Source organism: Podarcis melisellensis (assembly GCF_964234715.1).
Source record: "Podarcis melisellensis genome assembly, chromosome: 3".
NCBI lineage: Eukaryota > Metazoa > Chordata > Lepidosauria > Squamata > Lacertidae > Podarcis > Podarcis melisellensis.
In genome coordinates this window covers 104,412,393-104,438,410 of record NC_138530.1, presented here as the reverse complement: position 1 = coordinate 104,438,410, position 26,018 = coordinate 104,412,393, and the positions used below count along the sequence as shown (strand labels likewise).

The following is a 26,018-nucleotide window of genomic DNA, read 5'->3' as shown; positions in this document are numbered from 1 at the left end:
CACTGACCTTCTGATCGGCAAGTCCTAGGCTCTGTGGTTTAACCCACAGTGCCACCCGCGTCCCAGGCATTTGTTACGTTACAAGTGAAATTAAAGTCCTGCTAATGTTTTCATCTTCTTACAGTGGTCTCCTAAGTAAATGATAAAGTTTTTGTCCTCTTGGTTCCTGAGCTTTTCAGTCAGCTTTTTCCATTTTGGCGTAGTCCATCAGCTTAGTTTGCCATTCCTCTCTGGTAGGGTTCCTGACACCTTTTAGATAGCTCAAAGATAAATTTAAGCATTTAGATATTTGGATCCTAAAACAAATTAACAAAAATTGATCAGGTTAGTACGGGCATGCAGTTACCCAATATAACCTTGGATTTGAAATGCTGGCAAGCATTTTCTTATTGGTAGGAACTTAATGTAGGTTTGTTGTTGTTTTTTAATAAAACAGTATTCTGTTTGTTTCTTAGAGCTCAACATGGAATTGTTTAACAGTGCAGTCCTATACATGAAGTTCAATGGGACTTACTCCCAGTTAAGATAAAATGGGACCCTTATTCAGCCGTTTTTTGTTAAATAAATTCCATGTTCTGCAACAAACTATGAGGTGACAAATGGCCAGAGATCTCAAATTCAAAACTACAGTTGTCAGATGGATGGGAAAGTTTCTGCTCTCCTGAACTTGCCAATTACCAGACAGTCCTTTTACTTGCACAAACTTTTGGGTGACAGCTCAATGACTCTTCTAAGCAAGTGAGATGGATGAGTTCTGAAATGACCTATCCATGACTACTACAGAGCCACTCCGCCTCTCCTCCTCCTCCTCCTCCTCCTCCTCCTCCTCCTCCTCCTCCTTCTTCTTCTTCTTCGTCTTCTTCTTCCTCCTCCTCCTCCTCCTCCTCTTCCTCCTCCTCTTCCTCCTCCTCTTCCTCCTCTTCTTCGTCATCTTCTTCTTCCTCTTCTGCAATCACTTGTAGCCAGGTAAGATTGTCTTCCATGAACACAGTTTTATTGATGTGTCCGTAAGTGACTGTGGAGGCCAATTCTGGGTCCACATGTCCTTCCACAGCGGGGACATAGGTTTCCCAGTAAGAATTGATCATGGTGAGGGTTTGCCAAACATACCTTGCTCTTAGCTTGTTTCTCACTTTCATCCTGAGTCCGTGCTTCTTCAAAGTCCGTGGTATAAAAGCTACAGTGGTACCTCGGGTTCAGAACTTAATTCGTTCTGGAGGTCCGTTCTTAACCTGAAACTGTTCTTAACCTGAAGCACCATTTTAGCTAATGGGGCCTCCTGCTGCTGTCGCGCTGCCGCCGCACGATTTCTGTTCTCATCCTGAAGCAAAGTTCTTAACCCAAGGTAATATTTCTGGGTTAGTGGAGTCTGTAACCTGAAGCGTCTATAACCTGAAGCATCTGTAACCTGATGTACTACTGTATTCTCCAAGGTTTGGTACAAGATTTGTACCTAAGATGAAATGAACAAAGTTACCTTGTGTGTCCGGTATTGGCCTTTCAATCGTTAATTAATGTTTATAATAATTCAAAGTGCTGGAGATGCACTGAAAGGGAAGTTTATTTCACTCTACTGTTATGGTCTTGCAGAGTCCTGGGAAATTTGGGTTTATACAGTAAGTGCCCATGCAAATTCCATTTACAATTTGCTCTTCTCATCCCTTGGAAATCATCTTTGTCTTGCCCATATTCTAAGGCTGTGAGCTTTTGGTTTATACCCGGTACGCTACATTTATTCCTAGACTTCAGGTACTACAACTTTGGAAAGCCACAGACCAGCCAGAATTCCAGATCCAGGGGGTGGAAACTATAAATTCTGCTTCTCTCTAAGAAGCAAATTGCTTTTCTAAAAAAGGGACATGTGTTACAGCTTTTTTTTTTTTAACAGGCATCCTGTTCATGTTCTAATGTTGTTTATGATGATTATAACTCACATTTTCACTTCAGTTCCTGTGACTTTGTCTTTGGGGACCCTGTCCTCTGTTTTGGGGGGATACTTGCTAAGCCACCAAGATTTTCACCTGCTATTTTGGGAGCCCCTGCCCTTACCCTTGCATGTGTTAATATGTGTGTAGATTTCTGCCCTCCGCCCTTTTATGTGTATGTATCCACCCCCCCTTTTAATGATAGCAAGACCTTTTCCTTAAGTATAAAAAGGAAAGGGAAATAAAGCCTTATATTAATAGTAAGACCGCCCTCTCCAAAATAATTTTCACATACCCAGGGATATGGATTCAATCTGATCTAGTCGATTTATTCAGAAGACAGGTAGCAGATATTCATATGCAAAAAATTACAATCTGGAAGAATAGCAGAGTGCATGTTTGGACTACAGAACAGCTGTGGTTCAACCAGTCACACAAGTTGGCAACAACATAGGCATGTGTGTGCATTTTTTCCATATGACACTTTCAGTCATTGTCATATTTTGCCACAAAGATTTAAGATTTTTAAAAAATAATTTTATGTGCCGGGGATGCGGGGAGGTGATGTAGAACTTCACGTCACCAAAAGAGATGTTGGGGGGGTGTTATGTACAGAGTTGAATAGGATCTAAAATGCAGCAGTCTGATTGGTCCTAGAACAATGCAGCAGTATGATTGGTCTGCAGGAGCCACCCAATCCAGCTCCAGATGGAAGTGAATCCACAACCTGATTGGCCTACAGGAGAATTCCGGAATTAGCCAATCACGTGCAGCCCATTGCGTAAATAATGTATATAAAGCAGATACTTTGAGGGAACTTTCATTCCTCCTCACCACTATGAGCTGAATAAAGAGCATGAAAGCCACTCTCGGCTCCGAGTATATTTCAGGGAGTAACTGAAAGAGAGGTAAGTTAGAAAACACTGTGCGCATGGATCGTGGCCTCTGCATGCAACCTGCTATAGCACGATAATTGATTTTTCCATTTTGAAGAATACTTATGAAAATTGCTGCCGAGCACTTAGAGAGAGGATTAACATTTTTCCAGGTGGGTACAATTGGCAAGGTGACATTTCAGATAATGGCTTTTTAACCCTGTGGTGCTGCAGCCAGAATTGACTTCTGCCATTTCACCCCACACCTCTGGGATTTGCTCTGAAACTCAAGCACACTGACATGGCCTTTGCTCCAAGATTGTGCCTTGAAAAGCTGAAAGAATGAGAGATTGAATTGAGCTTGTAGATGCCTGAAAACACTACTGCCTGAAAAATATGGAAGAACAAAAGCTTTCTTATAGACTCAATGCAGCCATCAGGAGGAGTTTTGTTTTGTTTTAATCTTAAATGTGGCCTGGGGGGCTTTTCCAGTGGGGCTGTTACAGTCGCACAAATGCTCCAAATTTAGACTTCGAAACCCATTCTGCTGGAATCAATAGATGAGATATTTGAAGACTAAACACGGTGAAGGAGGGGGCCCAGTGAAAACAGCTGCAAATGTGCCACAGTTAGGCTTCGGGAAAACCTCTTAATGACTCAAATAAGTTAATTTTTTGAAGTTTGTACATGGAGACAGGGAGAGAGGAGTCTCCACAGATGAGGACATCCACATGAGTCGGACCTGGTCAGTGATAAAATGAAGCACGGCTGTGGATAGAGAGAACCATTTCCCTTCTTCTTCCATAATCCTAGAATTTGGAAACAGGTCAATGAAACAGATTGGCAGCACCTCACTTGATTCGACCCAAAAGGACACACACACACACACACACACACACACACACAATTAATTTGTAGCATTGGCTACCACAAGAGGCAACAATGCCACTGGCTTAGATGGTTTCAGATAGGGACTAAATAACTGCATAGAGGGCAAATGGTTATTCAGAGGCAGTTGCTAAGCGGAAGCTCTATGTTAGGAGGCAGAGTGAAACTGCATATCACTTGTCAGAGAGAAACGGCGCAGGGTGGCGCCTTCACATAGCTGTCAACTGTCCCTTATTTGGCGGGAAACTCCCTTATCCCAGCGCCGTGTCCCGCTGCTGTCCCTTATTGATGATGTCCCTTAAATTTCCCGGGTTTCAAAGGAAGCAGCTCCTCTCCCTCCCTCCCTGCCAGCCAGGGAGGAGGGAGACTCCAACTGTGTTGCTTGGCTGCGTTGCTCACCCAGTAAGGAGTCTAAGAATGACTGGGGGGTGGAGCTTGCATGCCTTGTGCCAATCAAATCAGCCGCATTGCCTGGGGACTCGCCTTTCCTCAGGGCTTCCCAGCGGAGAGGTGACGGTGGTTTTCCTTGCTGCATCCCCTTTGCCGGGTTGCTGCGCTGTGGGAACCACCGCTTGAGGCTTCATTTGGCTGCTGGCTGGGCTTTCTGCCTTTGGCTCGGAGGGGCTCAGAAGTTGAACATACCTGTGGCCAGAAAATCCCTTATTTTAGCTGCTGATCCCTTATTTTCGAGGCTGCTGGTCCCTTATTTTCAAATCTGTAAGTTGACAGCTATGCGCCTTCATGACCTACCAAGAGCTCAGCCAAAACATCTGATTGGATACTGTGGGGGGGGGGGAGGGTGGTAAACTAGGGTGGTGGACCTTTGTCTGACCCAACAGGGCTCTTCCTTTATTCTTAAAAAGTATCCCTCCAGCATTCGCATGAAGAAGCAGGACTCATTAGGGCTGGGCATATTGTGATGTTGGTGTTGCCAGGGAAGAGTTAGAGTTAGAAGTTCCCAGTTTTCCAGAGGGAGAAAGTTTTCCCCAAGGGGGGGGGGAGGAGAGCAGGGAAGCTAATAGAAGGGAACAATAGGGAGGGACCGGATGTTCACAGGAAAAGCAAGGGTTAAGTTATAGCTCAGATTTGGAGGAGGGGAGATACAAGCCAGCTCTAGCCAGGAGGTTAGAAAAAAGAGTGGGAAAGCGGAAGGAACGGCGCGTCCGCCATTTTGAGAGCTGCTGGTCACGGAGAAGCAGAGCTCAGAAGGTACAGTCATACCTTGAGTTGAATGCACTTTGGGTTGAGCGTGTTCAAGTTGCACTCCACGGCAACCCAGAAGTAACGGTGTGCGTTACTTCTGGGTTTCGCCACTCGTGCAGACGCGCCGTTGTGTCTTGCGTTCCATTCGGGATGCGAACGGGGTTCCGGAACAGATCCCGAGGTACCACTGTATCTGAAATAAGTGACTCTGAGGAATAATAGTTAATGATAAGAACCGTTTATAATATTGTTTGTTAATACACAATAAAAAGTTATAAAAGAACAAGAAGTGTTTGTGTGGTGATCTGAAGAGGAGAATGACCAGTCCTGACAGGTGTCATAATTTTTGACCTGGCAATACATTGCAAATCATGATGTGTGTGCTATGCAAAAATCACGATGTGGGGGAAATGGAGAAGCCAGCCAATGCCTCTACCTAGCCCCATCCTTATTTCAGACATGATATATTGGTATATTGTGATGTTTAGCTGGTGATATATCACAGTGTTAAAAACCAGATATCACCCAGCCCTAGGGCTCATAGCCCAGGTCTATCACCTAATGTATCACAAACAGGCTTGCACTGCCTTTTAAACAGGATCCTATAATAAACAAGAGATCTTTCCCAATCTGCAACTCTACTGGAACTGTTTTTAAGATGTTCTTATGGTTTCACCATTAATGTATCTGCCAACCTGGACTCATCTGGGAGGAAGGCTGGGATATAAATTTAATAAAATAAAAATTTGCCCATGAAACCATCTATAACAAGAGCCCACCGGCAGGGTCTGCCTTTTGGAAAAGCACTTCAGTTCCAAGGGATCACCTGATTTCCAGGAGTGGATTCTGGGGGTGTTCAAAGGACATGTGCACTTTCCACACTAAGAAGCTGCAAAACACAGCTGGGATTTGTGAGGCCTTGCTCATTCAAAGAAAAAGGGCAGGGCTTTCCATTGTCCAGGTTGCTTCCCTGGATATAAACAGGTGGGAAGTCTGTATGTTTCACCTACATAAGAGTTGCTTGATTTATCTGTAGTGTACAGTAATCTTCAGTGTTGTGTTAGGGCTAAATCTAGCTGTGCTTAATAACATATTCCATCATAAAGATTAATAAAGGCAACGCTGGAAAAGAGGGCATACTACATTAACCTCAGATGCACTGCTTTGGAGAGACTAAATTGTATTTGTTTACCCAACAGAGCTTCCCCCCCCCCCCCCAGGCATCATACCAGCAGAATAGCTTTCCTTTATTTGTTAGTATTTGTGTCTTCAGTATCTACCCTCATTTTGTTCTCTGTGTACTCATTTGTATTTAAGGACAGGATGGAATGCATTGTCTTAATTCAGCGGAATACGTAAAATGTTGATGATCTTTTGGTCGTCGCCTGAGCCAAACGGCACAAGTTGTTTAGAAAGACAGTGGAGTTGTAAGGCCCCAATCAGCTAAAATTGTCCCCTGCCTAACTGCAGGGGCGATGTTTTCAGGAAATAGCACATTTGCGGGCAAAAAAGGCAATTGGTTGTGTTAAATGTGCTCCCCACAGGCACCATCAGTATTAAACAGCTGGGTCTGGAAGTCAGTAGTTAAATTTCCCACAATGCCGCTGAAGTGCTTTTTATGGCAAACAGCAACTTCACAGGCAAAGAGTCACACAATATATCAATTAGTAGATCAATTTGCACGGAAGTTTCTGATCTTAGATGGCTGCCACACCAACTGGCTGTCCACTAGACCAGCTCAAGACCCGGAACAGGAATAGCCCCAGCGTAATGGGCGGTTGGCAAACTCAATTGAGAAAATGGAGAAACATGCCTCGGAAGCCGTTCGACTTCTGAGACACTCGAAAACCGAGGTTCCACGGTATCAATCATTCAGATGCCAAATTATGTAATTTAGGTGCCCCCCCCCGCGTGCTAGAATTGATTGCTCGATGACTTGCTTTATTTCTGTGTTCCAAAATCTTATTAATTTCAACTCTACTCCAGTCAAAATAACAATCCCTTATACAACAAATGCAATATTAACGAATTCTGTTCGTATTGACACATTAAATGATTTATAAAGCTACAGGTGAAGCATTCAAACTATATCCTTGTTTTTCCTGTGTGTGGCCATTATTCTGTCCGTGATGTGTCTAACTGTCCTTGTAAAATACTATATCTATCTTTTCTTGTTTGTTGCTGTTCTCCTTCATGCCTTGGGCGGAGCTAATATCCCATTGTTGTTTCAGAAGTTCTCCATTGCTCCGCCCCGTGCTTCATTGTTTTTCAACTTTAACAGCAGCTGCAAAAATCACACTGTCCCAATAAATAACTTGTTTTCGCCATTTTTTCCTTTCAGCCCAGGAAGGAGAGTGATCTACAAATAACTCAGTCATGACTTTCTCAATGTTCAGGGGAGCCACTTTTCGATTCCCTGTTATTATCTATGGAGCTTCAGATTTAAGAGACAGATTTTGACCTGAATAATAATTATAGTAGCAGTAGTAATAATAATACCCTGCCCATCTGACTGGGTTTCCGCAGCTGCTCTGGGCAGCTCCCAATAGAATATTAAAACATGATAAAACATCAAACATTAAAAACTTCCCTAAACAGGGCTTCAGATGACTTCTAAAAGTCATGGAAGTTGTTTATTTCCTTGACATCTGATGGGAGGGTGTTCCACAGGGCGGGTGCCATTGCCAAGAAGGCCCTCTGCCTGGTTGCCTGTAACTTCACTTCTCACAGTGAGGGAACTGCCAGAAGCTGGACCTTAGTGTCTGGGCTGAAAGATGGGGGTGGAGACGCACCTTCAGGTATACTGGGCCAAGGCCGTTTAGGGCTTTAAAGGTCAGACCAACACTTTGAATTGTGCTCGGAAACATACTGGTATCTCTCTCCCTCTGAGGAAACATTCAGGAAAGCCAGTAACTTTAACTTTGAAATATACTCGGGAGTCAAGAGTGGATTTCATGCTCTTTATTCAGCTCATAGTGGTGAGGAGGAGTGGAAGTTCTCCCAGAATGTCTGCTTTATATACATTATTTACACAATGGGCCCCATGTGATTGGCTAATTCTGGGACTCTCCTGTAGGCCAATCAGGTTGCGGTTTCACTTCCACCTGGAGCTGGATTGGGTGGCTCCTGTGGAGTAATCAGACTGCTACATTCTGGATCCTAGGACCAATCAGACTGCTGCATTCTGAATCCTATTCAACTCAGTACATAACAAATTTGGAGCCCATTATATTCCGGCATCTCTCTTTCTCTCTCCCCAGCAGCCATCTTTCCTTCAGCTCTCCTCCTCCTTTTTGCTGCCGCCCAGTCACGTTCCAGATTCCTAGTCTCCCCACTTCCCCTGCTCTCTATTTCAGAAAACCACTGCATTACGGTGACGGTTGGCATCACAATTCTTGTTCTTGGCAGTTAGAGACTGACTGGACTATAGGAATTACACTCCATAGAAAGTGAGTAGGTACATAGATTCCCACAGGGAATAACAGCGAACTGTACAATGCAGAATGGTGAGGTGCCCTTGTTCTTTTTCAGCATGCCCAGTTGATTCCCGTCAGTACCACAGCTGAATATTAAGCACCTTTGGGGAATAGAAAGCAGCCATGCATCCTCTCTGATAAAGCTCCAAGAGCCCTTGACAGAAGAGTGGCTGAAAATCTCCTTCAACCTGATTTTGTCAGACGACGCCGATGCGTTGGCAATGAGCTCACCACCTGCTAACTGCATTTTGTATGGATCTTGGTTCATGTTCACATCTATCTTCTGATGTCCTCCTCCTGTAGGGTCGCCGTATTTCAGAACACTCCAAAAGTTGTTGAGCTTTTATATATATATATAAATTTTTAAATTAAATTTTCTGTTTTACAATTTATAATACTCATTTAAACGTCCTTAAAATATCAGTGACTTCCCTTCTTCTCTTTCCATGGTTCATTTTGCATATCATAAATCCCTGCATATTTTACAAGAATTAAACCATTCAGTACTCCATTATTACATCCATCAAAACTTATTTACACTGTTGAATTTATCTTAATGCTGCCAATGTTTTCAGGTGTACACAATTTTCTGCAATATACAGTGGTACTTTGGGTTACATATGCTTCAGATTACATATGCTTCAGGTTACAGACTCCGCTAACCCAGAAATAGTGCTTCAGGTTAAGAACTTTGCTTCAGGATAAGAACAGAAATCATGCTCCAGCAGCACAGCGGCAGCAGGAGGCCCCATTAGCTAAAGTGGTGCTTCAGGTTAAGAACAGTTTCAGATCAAGAATGGACCTCCGGAACAAATTAAGTACTTAACTCAAGGTACCACTGTACAGTCGTACCTTGGTTGTCGAATGCCTTGGTATTTGTACATTTCGGCTCCAGAATGATCGAAACCCAGAAATGAGTGTGCCGGGTTTTTGAACTTTTTTTGGAAGCCGAACATCCGATGTGGCTTCCGCTATTATATCTGGCACTCCGGCACAATAGGAAGACAATCAAAAGCCGTGCCTTGGTTTCCAAATGTTTTGGAAGTCAAACAGACTTCCAGAACGCATTCTGTTTAAAAACCAAGGTATGACTGTATTCAATAAACGTTTTCCAATTTCTCTAATTTGTTGTTGAGCTTTTTAAAGACCAAACTCCAAAGTTGTGGGGTGGAAAAAGCGCCGTCTTTCAGAAATCCCTTCCCTGGACGTCAATTCCACCTTTGAAATCCCAGTAATGTCTGGGAAAATCCGGGTGTATGGTGGCCCCTATCCTCCCGCTACAGCACAGGCCACCCAGTTAACACAGTTAACTGCACATATATTTGCATTTAGCAGATTTGCTGGTCTCATTTTCTGGGAGCTTCACAAGCCACTGAGAGCAGCCTGCAGGCAAGGTGGGACTTGCTGAACTGTCTGTCAAAGCATTTGCATAGCACTCATCTTTCCCTCAATTTCCTTCTTGAATGATAACCTCCCCACGTAAGGTTTTAAAGGCTGGAACTGCAGAATTTGGAATTAGCTAGTTAAAACATTCAGGTGCTCATGAACTTCCATTGCTCCTTAGAAAACCATAAAAGTTGTATAGGGTAGCTTAGCCATGTGTTCTGCAGGAGCTAAAAACTAGGTTAGGAATTCATTGCACAGTTGGCTTGCAGTACATTGGTAAAGATATTGTCATGTACTGAGCTGAATAGGATCCAAAAGGCAGCAGTCTGATTGATCCTAGAACAATAGGATTCAGAATGCAGCAGTCTGATTGGTCCACAGCAGCCACCCAATCCAGCTCCAGGTGGAAGTGAATCTGCAACCTGATTGGCCTACAGGTGAATCCCGGAATTAGCCAATCACGTGGGGCCCATTGTGTAAATAATGTATATAAAGCAGACATTTTGGGGGAACATCCATTCCTCCTCACCACTATGAGCTCAATAAAGAGCATAAAATCCACTCTTGACTCCGAGTATATTTCAGATATCTACACAGAAGTAAGTCTCCTTGTGTTTAATGAGTCTTACTCCCAGATGTGGTGACAGTATAGCAGCCAAGGTTTTGATTTAGAGTTGGCATTGGAGGAAAACATCTTCTGCAGACTCTCCAAGTGTTCCTATTTTCCAGGGATGCTCCTGATTTAGAGAAGCTGCCCCAGTTTCTGATTTGACCCTAGAATGTTCTGCTTTTCCTTAGGATCTCCCTATTTTCATTGGAGAAATGTTGGAGGGTATGATGTTATCTGACCCCTGAACCGTCTGAAGGCAATCCTGTATAGAGAATGTGTTTTTAAAAATGTTTTATTATGTTTTTATATATGTTGGAAGCTGCCCAGAGTGGCTGCGGCAACCCAGTAAGATGGGTGGGGTATAAATAATAAAATTATCATTATGGAATGGGACGTCCCTATTTTCATTACAGAAATGTTGGAGGGTATGTCTTGTGCCTTTAATAGCTGTGTGGCAGGCAGAAATTTGGTAGGTTAAGCCTTTTCTTGTGTGGATCTACAACTAAGAGAAAAGCATCACTATGATTGTGCTTCCTCCAATTTTATGTTATGCCATGCCCCGCATGGCAGCCATTTTGTATTGTGCCATGCCGCCATGGCAACTATATTGTGACTGGTGCCCACAGCACTCTCTCAAAATTTGAAATGTGCCCATTTGTCCAAAAAGGCAACTGCTGGCCTATGGTTTTAATGACTCTTGTTTTAATGCTATGTTTATTATGATTTTTGACATAGTTGCTTTCTGTTTTGTAGCCCACCTGGGACCTTTTGGTGAAGGGTAGGTAACTAATAATGATGTAGTAATAGTAGTAGTAAAGGGACCCCTGACCGTTAAGTCCAGTCATGGCCGACTCTGGGGTTGCGGTGCTAATCTCGCTTTATAGGCCGAGGGAGCTGCCGGGTCATGTGGCCAGCATGACTAAGCCGCTTCTGGTGAACCAGAGCAGCGCACAGAAATGCCGTTTACCTTCCTGCCAGAGCGGTACCTATTTATCTACTTGCACTTTGATGTGCTTTTGAACTGCTAGGTTGGCAGGAGCAGGGACCGAGCAACGGGAGCTCACCCTGTTGCGGGGATTTGAACCGCTGACCTTCTGATCAGCAAGTCCTAGGCTCTGTGATTTAACCTACAGCACCACCCGTGTCCCCTGTAGTAGTAGTAATAGTAATGAAATTTGGGGATAGGAAAGTCTTTTCTAGCTGCTGTAGGAATGTGTTTGCCATCTGCAAAATGTGTCACAAGCTTTGGCTTGTTGTAAGTCTCACCCACAATAAACACAAGTGGAAATGTTTCATCGCGTTCTGTGCATATGTTCCTCCAGGTATCTTACGGCTTTCCTTCCTTAAAATCATTTAAAAGCAAGCACTCACAAAATATTTTGCTTCCACGTGACATACCTACCATCAGAGAGAGATCTAAAATGGTATGCTTCTCTGCCACTTTCCCAAAGATTAGCATTTTAAATGAAGTTTGCATGATACAAAAAGTCCTGCTAATGGCTTAAAACTCATCTATATGTAAATTGAATAACCTTCCAAAGATGAGAAAAGAGGGCGGCGGCAGTGTGTTTGTGTGTGTGTGAATGATCAAATCTTAAACTCAGTTTTGGTAAAGCCGCAACTTCTTGTGATGTGCTGAGTCACATTAGAACTTCTTGTGATGTGCTGAGTCACAGCTATTTTCTCAAACTGTTGGTTGACTCTTGTTTAATGGTTCCTTATCCTGTATTAGTTTTGTTGACATTTAAAATAATAATAATAATTGGGGGGGTATTTCAGTGCTCAATGGTGTCTTTTAATTGAGATTTTTGATCTTGTGCTTTACATTATGGAAACTATAAGTTGCTTTGAATATTGTCCGTGTCATCAAATTAAAATGACTGGGTAACTTTGGATGAAATTCCCTGTGGATTAATAATAAAGTAGATCTAGTGTATGCATAATTGTAGCTCCAGGGCTTTGACTGGGATGCAGGGTAGACATCCCAGTACAAAGTAAATAAACAAACTTGCTCTCCATCCCAAATGTGCAAAAATCCAGAGGAAGAAGGGGTGGCAGCCCACATTTGTGAAGTGTCACCTCTTTTCTTTCTTGCACTTAAAACATTAAATTCACTTACAGCTTCTTCCTCACTCCTCAACTCAATATATATTCTCCAGTACCAATAATGAAGTTCCACTCAACTCAGTTACCCACATTCTGGGTAAAATCCAGTTCACTTCAGTCTGGCCACAGGACTGAAACTGCCTTCTGTCAGAGTTTATAATGAGAAGTTGCTACAGGGTGACACAATTGTCTTTTTCTCCTCCTTGTAGGCTCTCCTTGATTTATAAAGAGCAGAAATCTTTGGACATAGAATTCTCACTCCCACAAATATTTGCACAATGACTTATTCCTGGGTAGAATTAAAGTGGGGGGTGATTCTCATTGCCTTTGGTAACTATGAATCAAATATCAGGGTCCCAATTCATTGGGATAGTGCAGAGAACAAGCATGATGAATTGTGAGCTAATTACATGAGAAATCTTGATTTACACTGTAAAATGTCAATTTGTTATTTTGAGGCTATAATTCACTTAACATGTCTAACAAATCCTATTTCCTGAAGTGTCTGCTTTAATGGTATCTAGGAAACAGTTGCTTTTAGATGCAAATCATTTGCAAATCGCCTCTTTTCAATTCTCCGGATGGGACTTTTCACATTCAAATCTGATTAACCTAGGTGTTATCAGTCCCGTTCCGAAAGCTGAAATGCCACTGGGTTTAATTACAATTTTCATCCCCGCAAAAATAAATATATGGTGAATTACAGTTCAGTGACAAAATGTTTTGCTTACAAAATTTCAGCGGCTCTCTGATTATCATACAGAGAAAATAGTATGCATGTGTGTGCGCAGCGGCAACAATCTACGAACCATTTTCAGTAGCCTACCACTAACTGAATTGGTCTATAAGTAAAGGTAAAGGGATCCCTGACCATTAGGTCCATTCGTGGCCGACTCTGGGGTTGCGGCGCTCATCTCGCTTTATTGGCCGAGGGAGCCGACGTACAGCTTCCGGGTCATGTGGCCAGCATGACTAAGCCACTTCTGGCGAACCAGAGCAGCGCACGGAAACGCTGTTTACCTTTCCGCTGGAGCGGTACCTATTTATCTACTTGCACTTGACATGCTTTCAAACTGCTAGGTGGGCATCAGCTGGGACCGAGCAACGGGAGCTCACCCCGTCGTGGGGATTTGAACCACCGACCTTTTGATCAGCAAGTCCTAGGCTCTGTGGTTTAACCCACAGTGCCACCCATGTCTATGCCTAGTCCTAATCATATTTGTTTATACCACTGATCTCAGTGGATTTCTGGGATAGCTCAGTTGGTAGAGGCTGGTACTCATAATCTCAGGGTCACATTGGGCAGAAGATTTCTGCATTGCAGAGGGTTGGACTAGTACAGTGTTTCCCAGCCTTGGGTCTCCAGCTGTTTTTGAACTACAACTCCCATAATTCCTAGCTAGCAAGACCAGTGGTCAGGAGTGATAGGAATTGGAGTCTGAAAACATCTGGGGACCCAGGGTTGGGGAACACTGGACCAGATGACCCTTGTGGTCCCTTCCAACTTTACAGTTCTGTGATTCTAGTACAGTCATACCTTGGATCCCGAACGCCTTGCGAGTCCAACATTTTGGCTCCCAAACGCTGCAAACCTGGAAGTGAGTGTTCTGGTTTGCAAACATTATTTGGAACCCAAACGTCCGACATGGCTTCCGATTGGCTACAGGAGCTTCCTGCAGCCAATCAGAAGCCGCATCTTGGTTTCCGATCATTTTGGAAGTCAAACGGACTTCCGGAACGGATTCCGTTCGACTTCCGAGGTACCACTGTATTTTTATACCCAGGTCTTTTTTTTTATAAGATATTTATTAACATTTCAAAGGTTATACAAAAACAATAATAAAAAAACACAAACAGAAAAAATAACAAAAATACAAAAATACAAAACTAAAAACAATTTAAAAACACAAAAAATTCCATTCACTTATTTTCTTATAACTTACTTCCCAGACCTCCTCATACCTCCCCTTTTTGTATTCCAATTCAAATTATTAATTCAGCAAATCCTCACAATTGATTTTCACTTAATTTTCAACCTTTCTTTCTCCCCCCCCCCCATTATTTTAATCATTACAGCTGAAAACCACTTAATTTCTAACCAACATCATTCTCACATTCATTAACTTTGTAGTATTTCCCAAGATAGTCCTTAAATTTCTTCCAATCTTCTTCCGCTGTCTCTCTTCCCTGGTCTCAGATTCTGCCAGTCATTTCTGCCAGTCCCATATAATCAATATTTTTATACCCAGGTCAGTTGGATAAGACTTCAGCTAGACACTTTCACTAAGTTAAAACATAAAATAGAAACATATTTACAACAAAAACATTAAATAAACATTAAATAGCAAAATACTAGCATATACTTTAAAAACGGCTGCACATCCCCACTGCTAACACTTTCAAAGTTTCCAGGAACAATGTATTTCAAGCATCAAATACCTGAGCGAACAGGAATGCTGCAGCGCATTCCTGAATGTTAATGATGAGAGAGATACTTGCACCATCCCAAGAAGAACCTTCCACAAACAAGGAAATGATACAGAGAAGGCTACATTGGTTTGTTGAAATGCACATACACAGCTTCCTGTTATTATCTGTATGGCTGTGATGGCCTGGGAATCCGATTCAGAGGCTGAACCGGAGGAATCCCAGCCTGCACAGGAGTCCCTGCCTCTGGGGTCGGCTGAGCTGGGGCAGGGCCTTGATTCTGAAGCGCCTACACCTGTGCCGGATCCTCAGGAGCAGGCACCAGGTGAATCCACTCTGGCTCCGGAGGTGGTTGAGAACTCAGTGCCTACAGGTGAGTCTCCCCCTGGGTCCAGTAACCCTTCAGCCTCTCCTGAACTGCAGAGGCTCAGGGCAGAGAGGCAAAGGGAACTGGTATCTCCCAGGAGGAGTGCTTGCCTTAAGGCCAGGAGAGGCGGGTCTCCTGGGGGCCGGGACTGCCCCTGGCCTCAGAGAAGATAAAGGCCAGTCAGCCCGGTCCCAGGTTGCAGGAGCAACGTCGTCAAAGAGCTGTTTTGGCCAGCATCCAGTCCTGTTCCCCCAGAGTTCCTGTCCTTGCCCGGCTTCTCGCTGTGGACCCCGCTTCGCCTGTGGAGGACTGTCTGCTGACCCTCAACTCAGGTCCTGGACCTGGCCCCACGGTAACCTCCCCCCTGGACCAGCACAATGGCACATGACTAGTCTAGAGTGACTGAGGGATGCATCTCACAATGTAGCCCACAAACCTTCCAAGTTTCTAAAGCATTTTCTCATTGTATCCTGCTCAGCTAAACACCTGCAAAGGTTGGAGTGGGTTTTAAGAGTTCATGACTGTGGGGGGGGGGGGAAATAAAGTAAATTCAATAAGTTCAACAAAGCTCAGCTGAATACATATCATCCACTCAAAAAATGGCACTGATCATTTTTCTTAGATCCCTGACAATGTTTACATTCTTTTTTAAAAAATGGTTCTTTTCAAACATGATCCCCTTCACCTCTGTGTTCTTACACAACCGAGGAATTTTTATTATTATTATTTAATAATTTTTATTAAGTGCAAATTAGAAAACATACATATTTACAACAAAAGAAAATACAAAGGAAAAAGAAAATACATATAACCAAGGAAAAAAATTAGAGAATACTTTGCCTCTTTTCATATTTACAGTTATTTATACTTCTATAAAATGCTACTCACAATAAAGGAGTGAAATGAAAGATATCAGAAAAAAGAAAAAAAGAACAAAGAAAAAATAAAGAAGTAAAAGAAAAGGATCATAGGTGAAACTTTTTAAAAGTAGATAAGTATTCACTATACATAGCCGTTTCCCATCTATATTTATATTCAATTGTATAATTTCATCTTGTCCTTATCTACCTTAAAATGTGTTGTTGTTTTTTAAAAGACTTCCACCGTTTGCCTCACACGTTTTTAATAATCCATTCGTCAAATCCTCTGTTCTTCATATTTTCCCTTAAGGATTTCCTTAATGTCTCACTTTATATTTTTTATATTATGCACAAGATTATTCTAAACACAACCAGATTTTTATAATTGAGCCCTGTTTTTGGAAATAATCATTTAAGAACTCCCATTGCTTCATAACAATGGTTTTGGATTTTGTCCTTATTACATCCATTAGTTTTGCTAGTTCCAGGTACTCGCAAATTTCTATAGATGGTATCCAAAGGTAATTGTGCATGAGATGTACGGATTCTCCCCTTTACACAAGACAGGTCCCCCATTTTTTCCTGACCCCCTTCCCCACCACATCCCTCTGTGCCCAATGGTGGAGGAAGGGGGTGCGGGGGCTTCAGTCCGCCCCGCATGTCAGCACTGAGGGGGGGTGACAAAATGAGGTGTGTGTTTTTTTTAAAAAAATGGACTCACAAAACCTTTAAGGAGTGACGTGGTGGCTTAGGTGCCCGCAGGTTCCGGGCTGCCTGAAACAGCAGTGTGGGACTTGCGCCTGCCCACTGCCTCTCCCTCAGCCGCCCTAGAGCTGAGGGGGGTGGCAGCGGAGAGGTTCTAAGTGTCGGAGAGGCTCACCCCACCCCCATGGGGAGATTGCCCTGCCCCAGGGGCAGATTGCCCCGCCCCCATGGGTGCGGATCGCCCTGCCCCCAGCTGCAGGACATGCCCCAGACCAGACACCCGAGTGGCTAGCTACGCCGCTGTCTGTGCCCACCTAAAAGGCTCCGCCTTAGGATTATAGGACCCTTCAGAACATTATGGGATAGGGGAGTGGAGCTGCAGTGACTAGGAAGGATTGTCCCCCCCCTCCTCCACCCCCCCACCCCCCGCCGTGAGAGCACAACTCTTTTCCATTCATATAAAAGCAGATTTGGGGTCAAAGCACTGGGAGCGAGTACTATGTATTTTCAAAAGCAACCAGGGTGGAAGGCAGGTTTTATATAGAACATTTCAACACATGCATTTTACATTAGCCAACCCTTTCATCGTGTCAGAAAGGTGAGATATGCAACAGGGAACCTCCTTTTGGAATTCTATAAGTCTCACCTGACCTTTGTAACATGATAACATTTTGGTCTTCTTTTTTTTTTAATGGTTTTGCACTATTCTCCCCCCCCCCCAAAAAAAACCCTGCCTTGAGCAATGTGGACTTTTGTAGAATCCATAACAGAAACATGCAGTTTCTCTTCATGAGTAGTCCATGTTCCAGGCTGTTTGTTTCTCTTTCCCCTTGCTGTCTGTCTGTGTGTGTGTGTGTTTTATAGCGCTAATAAGCTGGGAATTTGTTATTTGAATGTGTTCTCTTCAGAGACTGCTACAAACTCTAGGATATCTGTGCAGCGCTGACATCTTTTTTTTTTTTAAGCTGGGAGAACTGCACCTTTTCAAATAAATGATTTTTTCACATAAGCTTAACGTGTGCAAATTTATGTTGTTTTGAAGTGCCAGGGTGGCGGGTTGTGTTTGTGTGTCCAGTATAGTGTTTCCCCCTAATGCATTTTGTCCTGCAATTTTTATCCTGTCTTTGCTCACGAGAAGATTTGCTCAAAAGCAGTTTGCTCTGCAGCAGCCAGCTTTTCCTCCCTGTTTTTCTGCTTTGCTTTTATAATTCTCAGCCTCATTAACTCTCCGTTGCTTCTCCTCCAATCTCCTGGAAAAGTAGCTGCTCCCCCTAATCTAAAAAGTTCCTTAAAAATAATACTTTATTCTATAAAGCAACCTAACCCTACAGTGCCTGGGAACACTGGCTATTGCTATACAGTGGTACCTCAGGTTACAGACGCTTCAGGTTACAGACTCCGCTAATCCAGAAGTAGTACCTCAGGTTAAGAACTCTGCTTCAGGATAAGAACAGAAATCGCACAGCGGCAGCATGGCGGCAGTGGGAGGCCCCATTAGCTAAAGTGGTGCCTCAGGTTAAGAACAGTTTCAGGTTAAGAATGGACCTCTGGAATGAATTTTTAACCCGAGGTACCACTGTATTTTTGCAGGCCAACTGCCAGGGATATGGTTGAGGGCATAAAAGCATGAGCTAGCCCTTCTGTATCATCACTCCCCCCACCCCTCTGCTGCCCCAAACACACATACTTCAAGAGAAATGGATGGATAATAGAATGTGTTTTCTGTTCAGAGCAGGCAAACACACTCACTGCCTGAATGAGCCCCAGTCAACTTCTGAAGAAGAACAATAGCAGGAACTCTTTTTACCTGAAACTCAGAACTTGTGAACGCCATTAATGTGAGTCACAAGTCAGGGGGGCGGGGAAGCCATTTTTACAATTGAATCTATGTGCTTTATTTAAAACCTTTTTCATCTGTTTTACAGAGAGATGAAAGTGGTGGGCTACAGAGGGACTGTTTCATTTCACATCTCCAGGTTTGGCTTAGAAAATATATTTATATATTTTCTCAAACTACACGGTTTGCGAGAGTGTATGCTAGACAGCATCTTAAAAAGTAGAGACATCACTTTGCCAACAAAGGTCCGTATAGTAAAAGCCATGGTTTTCCCAGTAGTGATGTATGGAAGTGAAAGCTGGACCATAAAGAAGGCTGATCGCCGAAGAGTTGATGCTTTTGAATTATGGTGCTGGAGGAGACTCTTGAGAGTCCCATGGACTGCAAGAAGATCAAACCCATCCGTAATGGTTCTAGGGGTTGCTCGTGCGTAAGTTGCCGCCACTCCTGGCTAGGTTACCTGGTTGAACCCTTTCTGTCTGGACAGCCCTTCACTTTGTGGCTGTCTCAGTCTCTGGCAGAATCCGTCAGTGGGCATTTCTTGAACTTCTTCCAGCAAAGAAGTTCTTTGACGCCAAGTCTCCTCCTACTCTCCCTGCGCGGAAGTCTTCTGCGCAGGGAGGGTGTGGGCAGCAGAGTACCCGCGCTCTCCCCACTGGTCTCCGGTGAAGAGTCCTGGAGCCTTCTCTCCGCTTCCCTCATCTGCCCCCCTTCACCCCTGGTGTTACGCTGATTTCCTTCCCCAGCAGATGAGCTGCCTCTCTCCCTGCTGGGACCCTCTCCGGCATCGCTCTGGAGCCTTCCCTCCACCTCTGGCTCCGATGGCAGTTCCCTGACACCATCCATTCTGAAGGAAATCAGCCCTGAGTGCTCACTGGAAGGATAGAGCCTTTGGCCACCTCATGAGAAGAGAAGGCTCCCTGGAAAAGACCCTGATGTTGGGAAAGATGGAGGGCACGAGGAGAGAACGAGATGGTTGGACAGTGTTCTCGAAGCTACCAGCATGAGTTTGACCAAACTGCGGGAGGCAGTGGAAGACAGGAGTGCCTGGCGTGCTCTGGTCCATGGGGTCACGAAGAGTCGGACACAACTAAATGACTAAACAATAACAACAACATGGTTATCAGAGGGTCAGCTAGTGGGTTTGGGAAGGTTAGCTGTGGTGGCAGTGGGAGAATGCTACTGCCACATCCTATAACCTGCAAAATTATTGTGATCAGAGGGAGAGGCAAAGGGCAGCCTTTTATTTTCTTATTCATTTTACCTTGCATGCACACCACAGAATCAGAGAACCATAGAGCTGGAAGGAACCCTGAGGATCATCTAGTCCAACCCCCTGCAATGCAGGAATCTCAGCCATAGCCCCATGACTGATGGCCTTCCAACCTCTGCTTAAAAACCACCGATGAAGGAGAGCCCAAAACCTCCCAAGGAAGACTGTTGCACTATCAAACAGCTCTTACTGTCAGAAAGGTCTTGCTGATGTTTAGTTGGAATCTGCTTTCTTGTAACTTGAAGCCACTGGTTCAAGTCTGTGTTGGAAATCAAGCCAATATCAGGAGACACTGGCATCTCTCCCAGGCACCCGGCTTGATCTCCTGATGACCTCCCTGCCTGCATTCCCCAGCAAGATCCAGGCTAGGTCGCAATAGGCAATCCTTCTCACCGTGAGAAGAACACCCCCCCTCTTTCCTGCCCCCCCTGGCAGGAGAAAGAGATAGACAGAAACGTATTTTCATGCCTTTATTTCTGTCTTTGAAGCATTACAAAAAACATGACTGCTCTCTTCAAACTCCAGCAGTCTAGAGACAAACACTTCCTGTACTTCCTGTACAGCTCTGAGCTAATTCCGGTGCTTCGCACTGTGAATTGACTGTCCCTCTGTTTCCCACGGAACAGTCCCAACATTCCCATCATGTTTTGTTTTCAAGCTAGCACTTTGCAGCTGCATTGCTTCTATATCGTAACAGTCTGACCCTCTGGAGCAGTAGAATACAAGCTTGCTCCATCATCCATGTGACAGCCCTTGAGAGATTTGAAGATGGCTGTCAGATCTCCTCTCACTCTCCTCTTTTCCAGGCTAAACACGTCCAGCTCCCTCAACCGTTCCTCATAAGACTTGGTTTCCAGACCCTTGGTCATCTTGGTCAACCTCCTCTGCACACGCTCCAGCTTGTCAACATCCTTCTTAAACTGTGGCACTCAGAATGGGACACAGTATTCCACTGGGGGGGTATGAACTACTCCAGCTTCAGAAAAAGAGGGAATATTTTATCACGTGGTGGGAATGTAAAAAGGTGAAATGCTTCTGGGAGATGATATATAATGAGTTGGAAAAAAATGTTGAAATATACATTTATAAAGAAACCAGAAGCATTTCTATTGGGCATTGTGGGGAGTGACATAAATAGAAAGGAATGTAAGCTCTTTTTATATGCAATAACAGCAGCAAGAATATTATTGGCCCAAAAATGGAAGAAGAGTTACCGACGATTGAAGAATGGAGGACGAAGTTAATGGACTATGCAGAATTAGATAAACTAACAGGAAGGATTCAAAACCGGCGAGACCAGAAATTCACGGAAGACTGGAGTAAATTTACGGACTATATGAAAAGTAATTGTGAAGAACAGACGACGTTTGTAGGGTTGCAAGAAGTTTTTGTGAGGAATATTGTAAACATGGACAAGGGGGAGGATGATTTGTTAAGAGATGTAAAGGCAATATAAAGTTAAGAAATGCATAAGAAGTGGTTAAAACGGTGAATCATCAGAGGTACTGATGGAAGTCTAAAAAGATTGTATAAGTGATAAGTTTTGTGGTACATTTTACAATTTATATGTTAAAATTAATAAAAAAAATTATAAAAAAGAACTACACCAGCTTCAGGATTGGTACTGTCGTGGCCCATCCCCCCTTTTTGTATTTTGTGAGTGTAAGTTGGCCCTTGGATCCTCCACACACACCACTTGCCACCGCCACCACCATCTGCACCTGCAGAGCTTTCCTTGGGCAAATGGGAGGCTCCTCCAGAAATATGGGTGTTATTCCATGGATGGAGTTTCTCTCCACCAGCAGAGGACATGTTCCTGAGCTCCTTACCCCCTCAGCTGGCTTCTGGCTAACTGTCAGCTTTGAGCCTCCATCCATTGAAGCAAAATCAACAGAGATTCTTGTGGCATATTAAATATGTTTTTTTAAAGTAAGCATTTGTGAACCAGAGCCCACTTCATCAGAGGCAAGAGACTGTGTGTTTCAAATACCTGAACAGCTGGGCCTTACCCAATTTCCTCAGAAACCAATCGAAGATACAATACTAAACCTGAATTACAGTAAAAATTAGGATGCCAAATCTTATTCTGTTTTCTTTTCAGTTTTTGATGGAGAAAGCAGAAAGATAATCTTCCACAAAATGGGCCAATTTCAGAAATATGTTTGCTCGGGCTTTAACTAAAATAGGATTCTATCCTTGGCCTGAGGCACTATCCAGCTCGCTGCAGCTGTCAGGATGAGGAAAGTTGCCTAGGAACCAAAATTAAAATGAAGCACATAGGATTATATATATTTTTAAGCTCAAAGCTTCTATTTTTCACATAGCAAACCTCATCAAGATTTTCTTTAGAGTTGCTGTCATTAGTGGCCAAAAGACAACAGTTGGATGAATCAGTCAGAACCTCATTAGACCCTCTCTTTGATGTAATGGGTAAAATGAATACTAGGGTGGAAAATAAGATGAAAGCGCCACAAATGAAAGCATTAACTAAAGCCTTGGGAGATTGGAAAGAACAGAACAGACCCACATGACCTACACTGGTCTATTCCAGAAACATCATTTCATAAATCTGAAGGGGGAAATGTAAATAGCCGAGTCAAGGGATGAGATAAAAAAATTAGGAAACCTCCTGCCAACTTCAATGGGAAGAATGAATGCGACTCTTGTTTTCTTTAGCAAAAGTGCACTGAAAAAATGAAACCAAGGGTGCAGAATTCCCCTGCCGAGCACCATCAGTGGAAGCTCTGAGCAAGGACTACTGCTTGCATAGTGGAGCTTTCCTCCCCTCACATGCCCCTTGCAATTGGGTCTGGAGAAGAACCGGAGAACCCCCGGAATAATGCATGGAGAGAGGAGAGGGGCGATCATTTCATCTGGCAAGTTGAAATGCTTGTGCAGTTGAAACATCCATCATCGTTCAACACTGAATTCCACCCAGGGCTTTGTTATTTCTTTAAGCAGAAAATGCAAGTTATACAGGAGTCACCATCTCATTCAGAAGAGACTACAGAGGGGGAAAAGTTATGTACAGTGGTACCTCGGGTTAAGTACTTAATTCGTTCCGGAGGTCTGTTCTTAACCTGAAACTGTTCTTAACCTGAAGCGCCACTTTAGCTAATGGGGTCTCCTGCTGCCGCCGCGCCACCGGAGCCTGATTTCTGTTCTTATCCTGAAGCAAAGTTCTTAACCTGAAGCACTATTTCTGGGTTAGCAGAGTCTGTAACCTGAAGCGTATGTAACCTGAAGCATATGTAACCCGAGGTACATTGGAAAAGGTAACTGATTTGTGGAACTCCTTATTTAATGCACGAATGCCATTGAAGTACATTTTCTGTGGCTATGCTGAAAATATCTGTACCTGCTAAACAGCCTCTGTCCTTCTTGACGAAACGCAATGGTTCACATGGCAACTTGTCTTTGTTCAGCACCCTGGACAAGGACATTGTGTTAAAGGTACTCTAGAATCTGCTTTGGGAGATTTATTTACTGCAAAAGGGTGATTTCAGAGGTCTTTCCGCTCAGAATTGTTACCTGAATAGATCTGTTGAGGAACTCCGGCCTACAGTTTCTTTGAACACCTAACTGATGCCATAAGAGGTATGATGTAATTCACCTGCCTTTGTTGTTCTGTAAAGTACAAGGGCATGTACTTCACAGCTATCTCTCAATGAATATTGCCAACAGAGGGATAATTCTGCAGCAGTAGATAGAAAGCGCCAACCCAGCCAAGCACCCCCACCATCTTAAACAGCTGGTTTTATATAATAATAATAAATAATAAATTTTATTTATATCCCGCCCTCCCCAGCCGAAGCTGGGCTCAGGGCGGCTAACAACAGTCAAAATAGTTCAACATTCTAAAAACATTCATTATAAAATTAATTAAAATCAAATTAATGGCAACCATCAAGCAAAATCCTGTGCAGGTTGCCAGAGGAGGGGGGCCAGGCTGCGCCCTGACCAAAGGCCTGGTGGAACAGCTCTGTCTTGCAGGCCCTGCGGAAAGATGTCAGGTCCCGCAGAGCCCTAGTCTCTTGTGACAGAGCGTTCCACCAGATTGGAGCCGTGGCCGAGAAAGCCCTCGCTCTAGTTGAGGCCAGCCTAACCTCTCTGTGGTCTGGGATCTTTAGGATGTTTTTATTTGCAGACCGTAAATTTCTCTGTGGGACATACCAGGAGAGGCGGTCCCGTAGGTACGAGGGTCCTAGGCCGTTTAGGGCTTTAAAGGTTAAAACCAGCACCTTGAACCTGATCCTGTACTCCACCGGGAGCCAGTGCAGCTTGTATAGTACTGGATGAATATGATCTCGCAGCGAAGACCCCATAAGGAGTCTCGCTGTGGCATTTTGCACCCGCTGGAGTTTCTGGGTCATATGTCATAAAAGGGCAGCAAATTGTTAACTATTTATTTCATTATTGTATTATTATTATTATTAAAGGAAAGGAAAGGAGATTTAAATGTGATCCTACCTGACTCCCGCCTTCAGACACAATACACAAGTCGAAACAGAGCCATCCTTTGCAATTCGCACTCCTCTGAATTTTGCAATGCCAAATAATGTGTACAAAAATCTATGTCCTAAAGTGCGTATAAACATGCACATATTAGTGAAAAGAATACAAAAATGCATTTTACTGAGGGGAGTTGCTTTGTGCAAATGTGCTTAATAGACAATGTTGCATACAAAGATATGCAGATTAGGAGAAATCCACTGATGAGTTTTCACCAGTGATGATGCAAACATGGAGAACTAAACTTAAGACTGAAAAAATGGGAAACTAAAATTGACAGAATGCACCTTTTTGCATTCAACTCCCATTCAGGTCCTATAGGTTTCCTTACCACTACCCTCTTTATGATATTACCTGTCAACTTTGGATTACATTGCATGCATCCAGTGAAATACATTCTTGTCCATGAAAGCTTATGTCATAATACATTTTTATTTATTTTTATTTTTATTCAAAATTATAACAAGACATATTATCCAAAAACATACCATCCGTGTCCCCCCCCCCATTTTCCCTCCCTCTCCCCCTCCCACACAAAACCCACCCACCCCCACCCCCCGACTTCCCTCAGTTCCAGTCTTTGGTTTCTCTAAGAATGCTGTTTTCTGCATGTTACAAAGTTGTATAGATCCTCAAACTATTTAGCTGATTATTATCAATAAAAAGTTTGTGAATGTTTATTCAAAACCTGCCAAGGAGTCCAGTTCACTTTGTTACAACTTCAGATACTTTGTTAAGGGTTCCCATTCATCCTTAAAGTCACAGTTATCCTTGTCCCGTAGCTTTTATGTCAATGTCATAATACATTTTTAAAATGCCACAAGGCCCTTTCTTGCTTTGGCTGCCGCTACCGTTCTGTAAATTTTAACAAAATATACATAAAGCACTGACATGGAGGCAAGCTGGGCACTTCAAGCCCTCAATAATTATATGATAAATGTCTGATTTTGAAAATGTGTGCTTGCCATGGAGGTTCTTTGGTGCATGAATATATCTGAAGGTTATATTCAAACCTGTTATCGCATTAATCATAAATAATCAGCATCCAATTAAAATGGCGTTTTCGTTAAGGGGGAAGGAAGGCTAAATGGCCTGGAGTATGATAGACGCAGAGTATCGCAGTTTCAAAAGGCATCTGTATGACAGCCAGATTATTAACATTCCTTGGAGGCACAGCTGATATGCAAGGACCAGAGCAGATGCTGTTTGCACAGGGGCAAAGCAGACACACATCTGGGTCTGGAGCCTCTAGCAAAACGATAGAATAAGGAGTTAATGCAGCTCTTTGCCACTCCACTGTCTCCAGCCTTTGCCATTTATGCTGCAAAGCGGAATTACATGGGTGATGCCAAAAGTACAATGAAGCTAGGAATGTATTAATATTAGGGGTCATTTTGGAATCACAGCTGTTCATGGAGGCACAGATCAATTCTGTATCCAGGGCAGCTGTCTACCAGCTCCACCTGGTACGCAGGCTCAGACCCTACCTGCCCGCGGACTGTCTCGCCAGAGTGGTGCATGCTCTAGTTATCTCCCGCTTGGACTACTGCAATGCGCTCTATGTGGGG

General features: G+C 43.5%; 1 long non-coding RNA gene across 4 annotated transcripts in view; it reads right to left on the bottom strand.

Annotated features, from left to right (window-relative positions):
- LOC309367360 overlaps nucleotides 1-26,018 on the bottom strand; it is a 34,836-nt gene that overhangs the window by 6,783 nt on the left and 2,035 nt on the right. Inside the window, exons 2-5 of one of the 4 annotated variants that reach the window (XR_014167085.1) lie at nucleotides 24,409-24,517; nucleotides 23,297-23,367; nucleotides 14,909-14,985; nucleotides 108-296 (exon numbers count right to left, since the gene is read on the bottom strand). This is a non-coding gene — a long non-coding RNA (uncharacterized lncRNA). Of the gene's footprint in view, nucleotides 1-107; nucleotides 297-14,709; nucleotides 14,986-23,296; nucleotides 23,368-24,408; nucleotides 24,518-26,018 lie in introns of those variants that run through there. The other 3 variants (XR_014167083.1, XR_014167084.1, XR_014167086.1) reach the window with 3 other exon arrangements.